The sequence below is a fragment of the Peromyscus leucopus genome, chromosome 6 (genome assembly GCF_004664715.2).
Source record: "Peromyscus leucopus breed LL Stock chromosome 6, UCI_PerLeu_2.1, whole genome shotgun sequence".
NCBI lineage: Eukaryota > Metazoa > Chordata > Mammalia > Rodentia > Cricetidae > Peromyscus > Peromyscus leucopus.
Window position 1 is genome coordinate 38217142 of NC_051068.1, and position 10384 is coordinate 38227525.

The 10384-nt window shown below is 44.9% G+C and overlaps 1 pseudogene; it reads left to right on the forward strand.

The window, feature by feature from the left end:
* The first annotated feature begins 4244 nt into the window (after positions 1 to 4244).
* Positions 4245 to 5353, forward strand: LOC114701940 (annotated as a pseudogene).
* The last annotated feature ends 5031 nt before the right edge of the window (positions 5354 to 10384 follow it).

The window sequence follows — 10384 nt, forward strand, 5'->3', positions numbered from 1 at the left end:
GGGGTTTGTTGTGGGGTATGACTTTGTGGTATTCCTCAGCTCCCAACTGCCAGGATACCTTTTCCTTCAGAGCTGTAACACACTTACAGGTACACCCTTCAAAGGGGGCCAGGCATTTTACCTTTTTGGAAAAACTTCCTGATAAAGCCAGGGTCTTGATGTGAAAATTTTAGGAGGAGTGCCCCTCCCTTACCACAAGACATCCTGGTGCTGAGCCAATAGTTACAGGACAAGAATACGAAGTATGAGCCGGGCGTGGTGGCGCACGCCTTTAATCCCAGCACTTGGGAGGCAGAGGCAGGCGGATCTTTGTGAGTTCGAGGCCAGCCTGGGCTACCAAGTGAGCTCCAGGAAAGGCGCAAAGCTACACAGAGAAACCCTGTCTCGAAAAAACCAAAAAAAAAAAAAAAAAAAAAAAAAAAAAAAAAAAAAAAAAAGAATACGAAGTATGAAGCCTGAGTTTGAAAGGGGGAAAACTCACTAATCTGGTTTACAGAGCACTGAGATGAATCAAGTCAGTCTTAGGAGGGCAGACTAGAAGGGACACACTTTCCCCATCTACATTTAGGGTGGGTATTCCCATCTCAATTCGGAAGTGTGTCTCCTAGGTGGTTTTTAGTACTATTGATGATATCAACCATCACTATGGAAAATATCTCAGACAACATATCGAACAAAAGAATCACTAGTACAAGATGATGGGATGAGGCAGCCTTCACTTAAGGGCGGTCTTCATTCATACAGTAAACCTAACGATTTCCCATGATGGAATTCTGACATGAAAATGAGGGAGGGAATGATTGACTGATGTCTGGTTCTGACAGAAGCTAGGTTTACAGTGCAGGCGGGTGGGTGTGCACTCACCATCACTGCTGTTATGCTCACACTTTGACTGGAATCAGCTGCAGTTTTGTGTTTGGGGATAGTTTCTGGACCAAGCTTGCCTTGGGGATGTGTTCTCTTTACGGTGTCTTAATCCTGCTCTGCCTTTAACATCTCCCTCTAGAGGACACTTGTGTGCACTGCTTCAGTTTCTAACCAGTTCCAGCCCTGTGGTGGGAACAGCTGTGGAGGTCCCAGCCACTTTCAAGGAGGGACAATCTGACAGTGTCCGATTTCATGCTTACTATTCATTCTTCTGGCTTCCATCCTGAGGCTTCCTTGTTAATGGGAAGGCCCAGGAAACCACGGAGCCTTGCTTGGCACCAGCATACACACAACCAGGAGTAAAGAGCAGACGTGCCATGGACAGGCTCTTCATCCTGAGCTGATGAATATTCTTCTCCATTTCCCCACGGATAAATCCGCCCCAGATTTTTAAGGAACTTGGTATGGGAGTGCAGTGACGTCCAGTGGCAGGTGTACTCCACAATTGCACCCTATCCTTGGCTCTCCTTCCTTCCTCGTGGGCTCTCCTTGTCCCTTATTCTTGATTCGCGGAGTTATACTCCCTAATAAAAGAAAAGTGTGTAGTGTTCTATCTGTGATCATTTGCTATGAGTATTTGACTTAATGATTTAATGACTTATAGTAATGCTCATTCAGTAGAAGCCATAATTTGCAAATTCCAATATTTTCCTGTCCTAGCATTTTATGTCACGCTGAGTTTCTTCTGATGCTGGGTGATGTCAGTATTTGGCAGCTCCCAGGAAACCTCAGTCATCAGTGTCTTGTGACTCCACAGTATACCACGCCATGATGTTTATTCAGTGCATTTGCGACTTACAATGCTTCAGCTTGCCAGGGGTTATTAGGATGAATATAGAGGTGCATCTGCTGGGCCTTTGCCTTGTAGACTCTCCTTTGGAGAACACTGCTTCCTCAAATCTCATGGCCATCCTGTCAGCAACAGGACTCCATTCTCTTCCACGTTCTCTCCAAGAAAAAGGCACGGAGGCAAATAAGGAACCACATGAGTATTTCTTTCTCTTTCTCCAGAGGAAGCCTTCAGTTCTGTAAAGACAGAGGAGCAGAGCGTTTCAGGAAGCCATTCAAGCACACATTTCAATTTAGATCTCATTGATCTCATGTTAGCAAGCAGGGAGAGTTAGTATAGTCTATGGCTCAGTGCTTCCCGCCCTTGCCTCTGTCACAGAAGACGTTGTGTGTGAGGAGGAGACAGCCAGGTAGACACAGGTGTCAAGCACTCCTGGTGACTTTCAGGAGTTGAAGACAAATCTCTTGACATCAGGTTAAATGTCAGGAGAGAAAGTCCCTCTCCTGCCTCATTCCACAGACATTCCCCTTCAGTCAACAAAGAAAACGGGCTCAAGCATCACGGGGACTGTAGAGCTCCCACTTGAAATAATACTCAGCTGAAATGTCATTTATTACCTGCTGACTAGTCTTCTTTTAATTCAAAAACACACGTGACCAGATCTTAAGAAAAAGAGAAAAGATCAGCTGTAGTCTCGTACACCTAATACCGCTGCAGGGACTTTGCGGGAGTAGCTAGGGAAGCAAGCATGGTGTTGCCTGCACCTAAGTTTGAGGGTCCTCTTTGTGGCTGTGCGGTTCTTCTCTGTGCCGTTTCGATTGGTGGTTTTCACAGTGTCCTCTTCCTAAGCCCCAGGTAGGTGTGTGCACACTGAACCTCTTCCTGCCTTTCTCTTTTGTGCCTGTTGGGAGTCACATTGCATAACAAGCAACAGTCTGAATTTCCTCATTCCTCATATCCCAGAGGTTGGAAGTGATTCTCTACAAATAAAAGGGTCTCTCTTAAGTGGGATGCCTTCATTAAATCCTTTCCTTTAGGGCTCAGGAAACTGTGAGGAAAAGGAGGCAGAAAGATTGTAAAAGACTGAGGGCATGAATGATACCAAAGAAATAGTGTCTTCCAGACACAACAGGACTCATACACATATGAATTCATAAAAAACTGTGGCAGCCTGCACAGATCCAAACCAGACCAGGTCCCAGTGCTAAAATGGGGAAGTAGACACAAGCTCTCATCCCAGCCAAGAAGCGGTCTCCAATTGACAACTGCTCACCAAGGAAAACTTAGTTTCTCCACTGGAGTCTCACTGGGTATATAAACCACACTTAAGGACAGACCCCAAGTGCAGCAGTAGATGGCCAACACAAGACAAACTCAAAGCTGTTTTGGAGGGTTGTTTCTATTTTTCCTGTCTCATATTGCTTTGTTTGAGCTCTTTATTTACTTTTTAAACTTATTGGTCTTCTGCTTGTATATTATGATTTCTGATTTTGAGTTTTTATGGGTTTTGTTTGGGTGTATCTGAATTTTTCCTGGTCTTTCTAGTGTTAAACCTAAAATTTGTGAGGAAAAAGACCTCGATTATCCAATCAAAGCAAGCTTCTTTAGTACTGGCCAGGAAGATGGACACTGGTAAGGTCCATACCCAGTATTTCCAGAGAATGACCCTGGATTTAAGTCAGTCAGGTGATCATAAAGGAAAACCCCCACAAGGCTATGGTACTTCCTGCCTTTATCCAATCAGGGGTAAGCATACATCCTGACACACTTCCTGCCTACGTATCTTCCGCCTATGTGGAAGACACATCCTGTGCAGTTGGGGAAACCAACCTTGTTTAGTGAAGTGAATACACATGACTTTTTATTTCACAAGAACTGCAGCCCCTAGCATTCCAGGAAGTTATCTGCCCTTGGGCAAGTGGGGCTGACAGGTCAACTTTTGCCCTTACATCCCCTGCCTTGAGTGTGGGTACCTATTTATATTTGGATCTAATAACCATCAGTTTAATGGCACCCAAATGGGAATTTATGTATCTAGTTAAGGCTTTAATGATGCAAGGACCAAATAATGAGTAAAAACAGAAGAGCCAAAGGCCCTGTGATGGCTGACATCAGAGTTACTATGTGTCTTAGTTAGGTTTCTATTGCTGTGAAGAGACACCATGACCATGCCAACTCTTAGAAAGGAAAACATTTAATTGAGGTATAAGCTTATAGTGTCAAAGGTTCAGTCCTTTATCATCATGGTGGGTGACATGGCAGCTGGGAGTATGGCAGCATGCAGGCAGACATGGTGCTGGAAAAGGTGTTGAGAATTCTTACATCTTGACTCACAAGCAACAGGAAGTGGTTTGAGACACTGGGCAGTATCTTGAGCATATATAAGACTCCAAAGCCTGCCTCCATAGTGACACACTTCCTCCAATAAGACCACACCTACTCCACAAGGACATACCTTCTAATAGTGCCACTCCCTTTGGGGGGCATTTTCTTTCAAACCATCATACTATAATGTTGGGGCCCAGCCCTGACCTATCAAAGGGTCTCTTGAAGTGGGGAGTGAGGAATTGAGAAATGCTAGGAAGAAATATAGGCATAGACAAAGAGAAAGACAGAGGCACAGGATAGCTTTGGGAGGGCCCTGCGTCAATACCAGGTAGCCTCGAGTTTATTTCTAGTGGGATTTTTGTGTACTAGCAAGGGGAGAGGCAAAAGACCTCTTTTCAAGATTAAAGCACAACAAGTATAGACCTTTTAAAGCACCTGGTAATCACACTCCAAGGCAAAGCATCTTGTGATTAGGCCTTGAAGCATAAGACACCTGGTAGCCATGCCTTTGCACCCCATTATGCAGTCTTGGAGAGCAACATAAGCTCTGACTCTCTGACCTTGAGTCAAACCATAAGTTGGAATCTTTGTGGGTTCCCACACTATAAGAATGGGGCTCTCTCCTCCAGCCGAGCAAGATGCCCAAGGGAAAGAAGGCCAAGGGGAAGAAGGTGGCCCCGGCCCCCGCCGTCGTGAAGAAACAGGAGGCCAAAAAGGTGGTGAATCCTTTGTTTGAGGAAAGGCCTAAGAACTTCGGCATTGGGCAGGACATCCAGCCCAAAAGAGATCTCACATGCTTCATCAAATGGCCCCACTACATTAGGCTGCAGCGGCAAAGAGCCATCCTCTATAAGCGGCTCAAAGTACCTCCTGCCATTCACCAGTTCACACAGGCCCTGGACCCGCAAACAGCTACCCAGCTGCTTAAGCTTGATCACAAGTACAGGCCAGAGACAAAGCAGGAGAAGCAGCAAAGGCTGTTGGCCCGTGCTGAGAAGAAAGCTGCTGGCAAAGGGGACGTCCCAACTAAGAGACCACCTGTCCTTAGAGCAGGGTCAGTACAGTCACCACCTTGGTGGAGAACAAGAAGGCTCAGCTGGTGGTGATTGCCCACGATGTAGCTGGTGGATGGCTGCTATTAGGACCACTTACAATGACAGATATGATGAGATCCGCCATCACTGGGGAGACAATGTCCTGGGTCCTAAATCTGTGGCTCAGATTGCCAAACTGGAAAAGGCAAAGGCCAAAGAACTCGCCACTAAATTGGGTTAATGTACACTGCTAAGTTTTCTGTACATAAATATAAAATTACAAACTTAAAAAAAGAAAAGAATGGGAACTAGTCACTTTTCATCTTGGATCCCTGTTTTTCTGCAATGTTGTTTTTGAAAACAGCTGAATTATCTTTAATGATTCTTAAGTGATTTGCACAGAAGCAACAACTTTCTCATAGAGCCATATAATATCTCCTGTTCGACACAGGGCAGGTCAAATGCCCCATCGTATTATAGAACTATTTCAGCTATGGAATCTACCTTTTGATAGATCTGGGCCGATTTGGTTTTTACAGGTACTTTTCCTGGCATGCCAATAGACACTATAGGTAGTCACTCGGTCTGCTGTGCCAGGAAGTTTCCTTTTGACCCTAATATTACAGCCTGTTGAGAATATGAGGTGACATACTCTCCTTAACTAGCTCCTGCCGAAATTAGGACATGAGGGAATTCATTCCGGCGTTGAGGCATTCACCAGAAGTATCTGGTTCACTGACTCAGCTGAAGAGACAGGGAGCAATCACATTGGCAAGATGAGTTCACATCAGCTTTCAGCAAGTCCAGGGCTCACAGCCACTTAGAGTAGTTTGTAGTCTGCAGCTGATTCCTGGATGGTGTCTGTCAGCCAAGTGGAAATCTGCTGAAACAGTATCGACTAGGGACAGAAGTTAAAATTAGGAAGTTAAAGAAAAATCATACATTTGGAAGTTTTAGGTCCACAGTCCTGGTAGTTGGGGAAGGAGAGGAGTCTCAAGACCGGGGGAGTGAGATCACATAGTCAGGGATAGGCAGGTGGAGAAACTTAGGCTTTACTAATCTGGAGTCTATTTGACTTGTAAGAGGTAGATCCAAATCTTATGACTCCCTTGACATCCTCTACACGAATTTTTCGTTTAAAGGAGAGATGTAGATATGTTAGCATTACCACTTTTTATAATTCATACTGAAATCCAAATTGTAGAAAAGCAGCTAACAGGTGTCATGCCTTTGAGTCATAGGAGAAGCTTTGGGTTAAAAAGCATGAACATTTTCCCCTGTCCAGAGAGCTGGACATGTAGATTTGATAGGGATGTTTTAAGCATGATGAGAAGCACCTTCAAGTCTATACTTAGAAAACAACCAAAGGAAATTAAAAATCTTAAGCTGTGACTGACAATAGTAGTCAATGCTTTATCAGCTTTTTATCAGAACTCCATTGAATAGCATTGAATCTCCAACCCTTCAAAACAGAGGGGGAAAGAAATCTGAAACATTTTTATTACCTCTGATTACTTTCTTATACCTGTACAACTTGCATTTACATACCTTAAAACACTAGCTTTCACATCCTCAGACACTTTCTTAGACCATCAGCTTACTTAAGCTTTTATATCCTCCATCTAACCATTTTCCAGAGATAGGAGTAGTTATTACTAGGATCAGTCATTGCAAAACTTTAAATCCTTTTGTCTTGTTTTGCTCTCCTTTCTATGTCACAGGAAGATGACCTGCCTGACATGGGACAGAGCTTCTGGAAGAAACCTTTACACAAACATGCTTGGGTCTAGAGGAGGCGGGGCCATAACCCAACTCTAGAACCAGCTTTCCAATAAGGCAGAACTTTAATATTATTCACACTCAAAAGACATTTGAATCCCTGCTAAACTGAACCCAGTGACCAGAAAGCCCAGAGATAAATTCTGAGCCCTGGCCCTCAAAGCAGCCATGGCAAGTGGTATTAGCAGTGGTGGCTGGCAGCTGGTAGTCGCAGAAAAAGCAAAAACACAACCAATAAACACAGAACACAGAAAGCTCACATACTGTAAGGAGACCAATCAGAAACAAACCATGTAGTAACCACCACCATTCATGCATTCACCTGAGCCTGACCCAGGCTTATTTGTCTCCCGTATTTGCCATAAAACAGAGAACACAGACCTATCTGTACACTCAAAACAGACAGACAAAACTTTCCAGATAACCAGAACCAGGCAGGTGAGCCCATGTCTCACTTTCTGCCCTGGATGGGAGTGAAGGGGTTTTGTAGTTGGATGATGAGAGGGGAATATTGTTTGGCTACAGAGGACTGTTGGGTGTCCCATACTCAGCAATGCATCTGGGAGGCCAGCAAGGAAAAAGGTATGTTGGATTGTGTGGTTTGAAGGAGAACAAGGGGGGTAACAAGAGGATGGGGAGTGAAGGAAAGAGAGGTTCCCACTTTGGCTAGGAGGTCCCTTTCCAGCAAGGGGATGGGACTGGTTGGTGCCAGTTGAAAGGAGTGGGTAAGGGGACTACCCCTACAGATAGTTAAGTGGTGGGCTTTGGTGAGGTTGGTAAGGCTGTCCCTTATCCCAACATTAGGGGAATGAGAAGGAGAGGGCCCCCAAAACTCCATCAGGACTGAGAAAGTGACCCCAGTGTCCAGAAAGAAGGGGATGGGTCACCCTAATACCACAATGACTACCTGTGGTTCTCTGTCAGAGATGGCAGTGGTCAGGCCAAGGGAGTCCGGCCTCCTCAGTTGTCCATGGCCAGTCCTAAGAGGGTGATCTGGACCTGATGTCCCTTTGCCATGAGGGAGCTGGGGGTAGTCAATAGTCCAATGTCCCTTTTGATGGCACCATGGACATGGTCTAGATGGTTTCTGAGGGCTCGGGCAGGTCCAGGCATAGTGACACTCTTGACTACATTTGAAGCAGGGCCCCAAGGTTCTTGGGCTTTAGGAGGTAAGGGACCCTGGGAAGTTGCTATGGCTAGCTGAATGGCCTTAAACAACATCAGGTATTTTTGTCCTCAGGGTTTTTCCTCTCTCCCATGGCAAACTTTGAAGGCTACCACTAAGACTATCTGTGGGTTCAGGAGCCCCCTCTCTAGGCACCTAAGTTTGGCCCCAATGTCAGGGAAACTCTGGGAGAAAAAGGAGGTCATAAGAAGTTGTTTCCCATCTGGGGTTTCAGGATCCAGATTGGTATAGTGTAAGAGAGCCTTTGTAAGGTAGTCTAGGAATTGAGACCATTTCTGTGTTTTCCTGGATGACCTCTTGGATTTTTTCATAATTTACAGCTTTAAGGGTAGCTTTATAGAGACAAGCCAGGAAGCTAGATATAAATCTATCTAGAATGTCCCCCAGGTATTGTAGATCCCATCTTACTGCCTCAGCCCTGGCTAGGTGGGAAGTGTTGCTTTCGCGAGTTTCATCTGCATGTATCCTAGCCTGTTCCCAGATTCACCTGTGTTCCTTGGGAGAAATTTGTTGATGAGAATCATATCATGTAAATGTCATGAAAGGTGAGGTTGTAAGATTGGGTGATATGTTGGAATTCTTTAATAAAGGTGGAGAAGTTAGTGGTCTAGGACCCCCAATCTTTTTTCTATTTGAGAGAGTTCATTTACTGAAAAAGGGACATGTATCCTGACCAAGCTGATCACCCTGGCAACCTCCTGCAAAGGGAGACCCATGGCCGGGTTAGGCTGGGTAGGGGAGATAGAGGGGGTCCCATAGCAGAGCAGGAACAAATAGTGGGGAGACTAAGACCTGCTGGTGGGCTTAAAGTGAGTGCCAGGGAGAGTTGACTTGGGTGGCCTGTCACTGGGAAGGGAGAAAGGCAAATCGGGTTGGAGGAAGTTGCCTCATCATGGCATCTCTTCCCAGCAAAAGAACAATAACTAACGCATTAGAAGAACATGAAAAAAACTTCCCAAGAGAAGGAAGGTTTGCAAGAGAGGGAAAATGTTGTTCAACTTTTTCATTTACCAGCTTTTATTGGGTCATATCAGAAACTGGACCAAGACTGAGGTAGTTGTTATGAGATGGGTTAATTATCTGGGATATCAGGTATGAGCCAATGGAGGGTATGCCTACTGTATGCATGTTCTCTTGGCCCAACCAGGTGGTGATTATGTGCTGTTCACACATTGTGCACTCAATTAGTAATGTTGATGTGCTGCCCACTCAATTAGTGATGGTTAGAACTCTCTGTGTCCACCCTGTTTCTGCTTTGTCAGATGCTAACACTGACTGTCTAGTGGCTGTCACCCCTGGCCAGTGTAACTACCCTCCAGCCTTCCTGGTATTTTCCTGTTACTCTTTGTTCTCACATCTACATGATCAGCTCGTAGCTTTGTCATGGCACAGAGTTAGTTCTGTTATAACCACCAAGACATAACTGTGGGCTTTCTTGTTTACCTCATACTTAGCTTCTTGTCTGTGGGGTGGTCCTAGGTAGAAGCTTCTTGTTGGAAGCCATTCTTACAACTTGGTCTGCTACAATTAGTTGCTTTAGAAGCAAGGGTATGTTAATGGGCATTAGTTCAGTATACTTGTTTCTCAAAGGCTTTTGGGGGGCCCATCTGGCCTGCCATCATTGGCCCAGAGCCCTGTTACCCCTCTTTTATGTTTAGCTTGGTTATCTTACACCCAGATACAAGCCCTCTTTTGTCATCCTCAGTGTTCCAGAGTTTGACAAGTCAACCCTTCATCTTCCTTTTAACTCCAGCCCCTGTTCTCATGGAAGCATGAGCGACTTGCAGTTTCACATGGGCTGTCTTCCCTCTATCTACAGAGAGTTGTCTCCTGCACCAGTTGTAAGACCTTCATGCCATACGTTCATCCCATGCTCTGATGCACAGAGAGGCCTTACTGGCTTCTCATCCAATCTATTATCAATCAAGCCTATGCAATTAAGTGCCCATAAAATCCAGAAGGAACAGTGTCTGGTGAATTTTCAGATAGCTAAACATGGATGTTCTATGCCTCTCCTCACATGCCTTACTCTGACAAATTTTCATTTGTAGTGTCCTTTATAATAAATTGGTAGATGGCAGTAATTATTCCCCTAGGTTCTATGAGCTGATTTTTTTTTCAAATTAATTGAGCCCATAGAGCAGATTGTAAGACTAATGATTTATAGCCAGTTGGTCACAAGTGCATGTAGAAAAATCTGAGCATTGCAACTGGCATTTTTGGTCTTGTATACTGAGCCGTCAACCTGCAGGATCTGATACCAGATCCAGGAAGGTCCTGTTGGAAAAGACTATTGTCAGTGTTGCACAAAGACAGACATGAACAAAATGAAAGTAACCA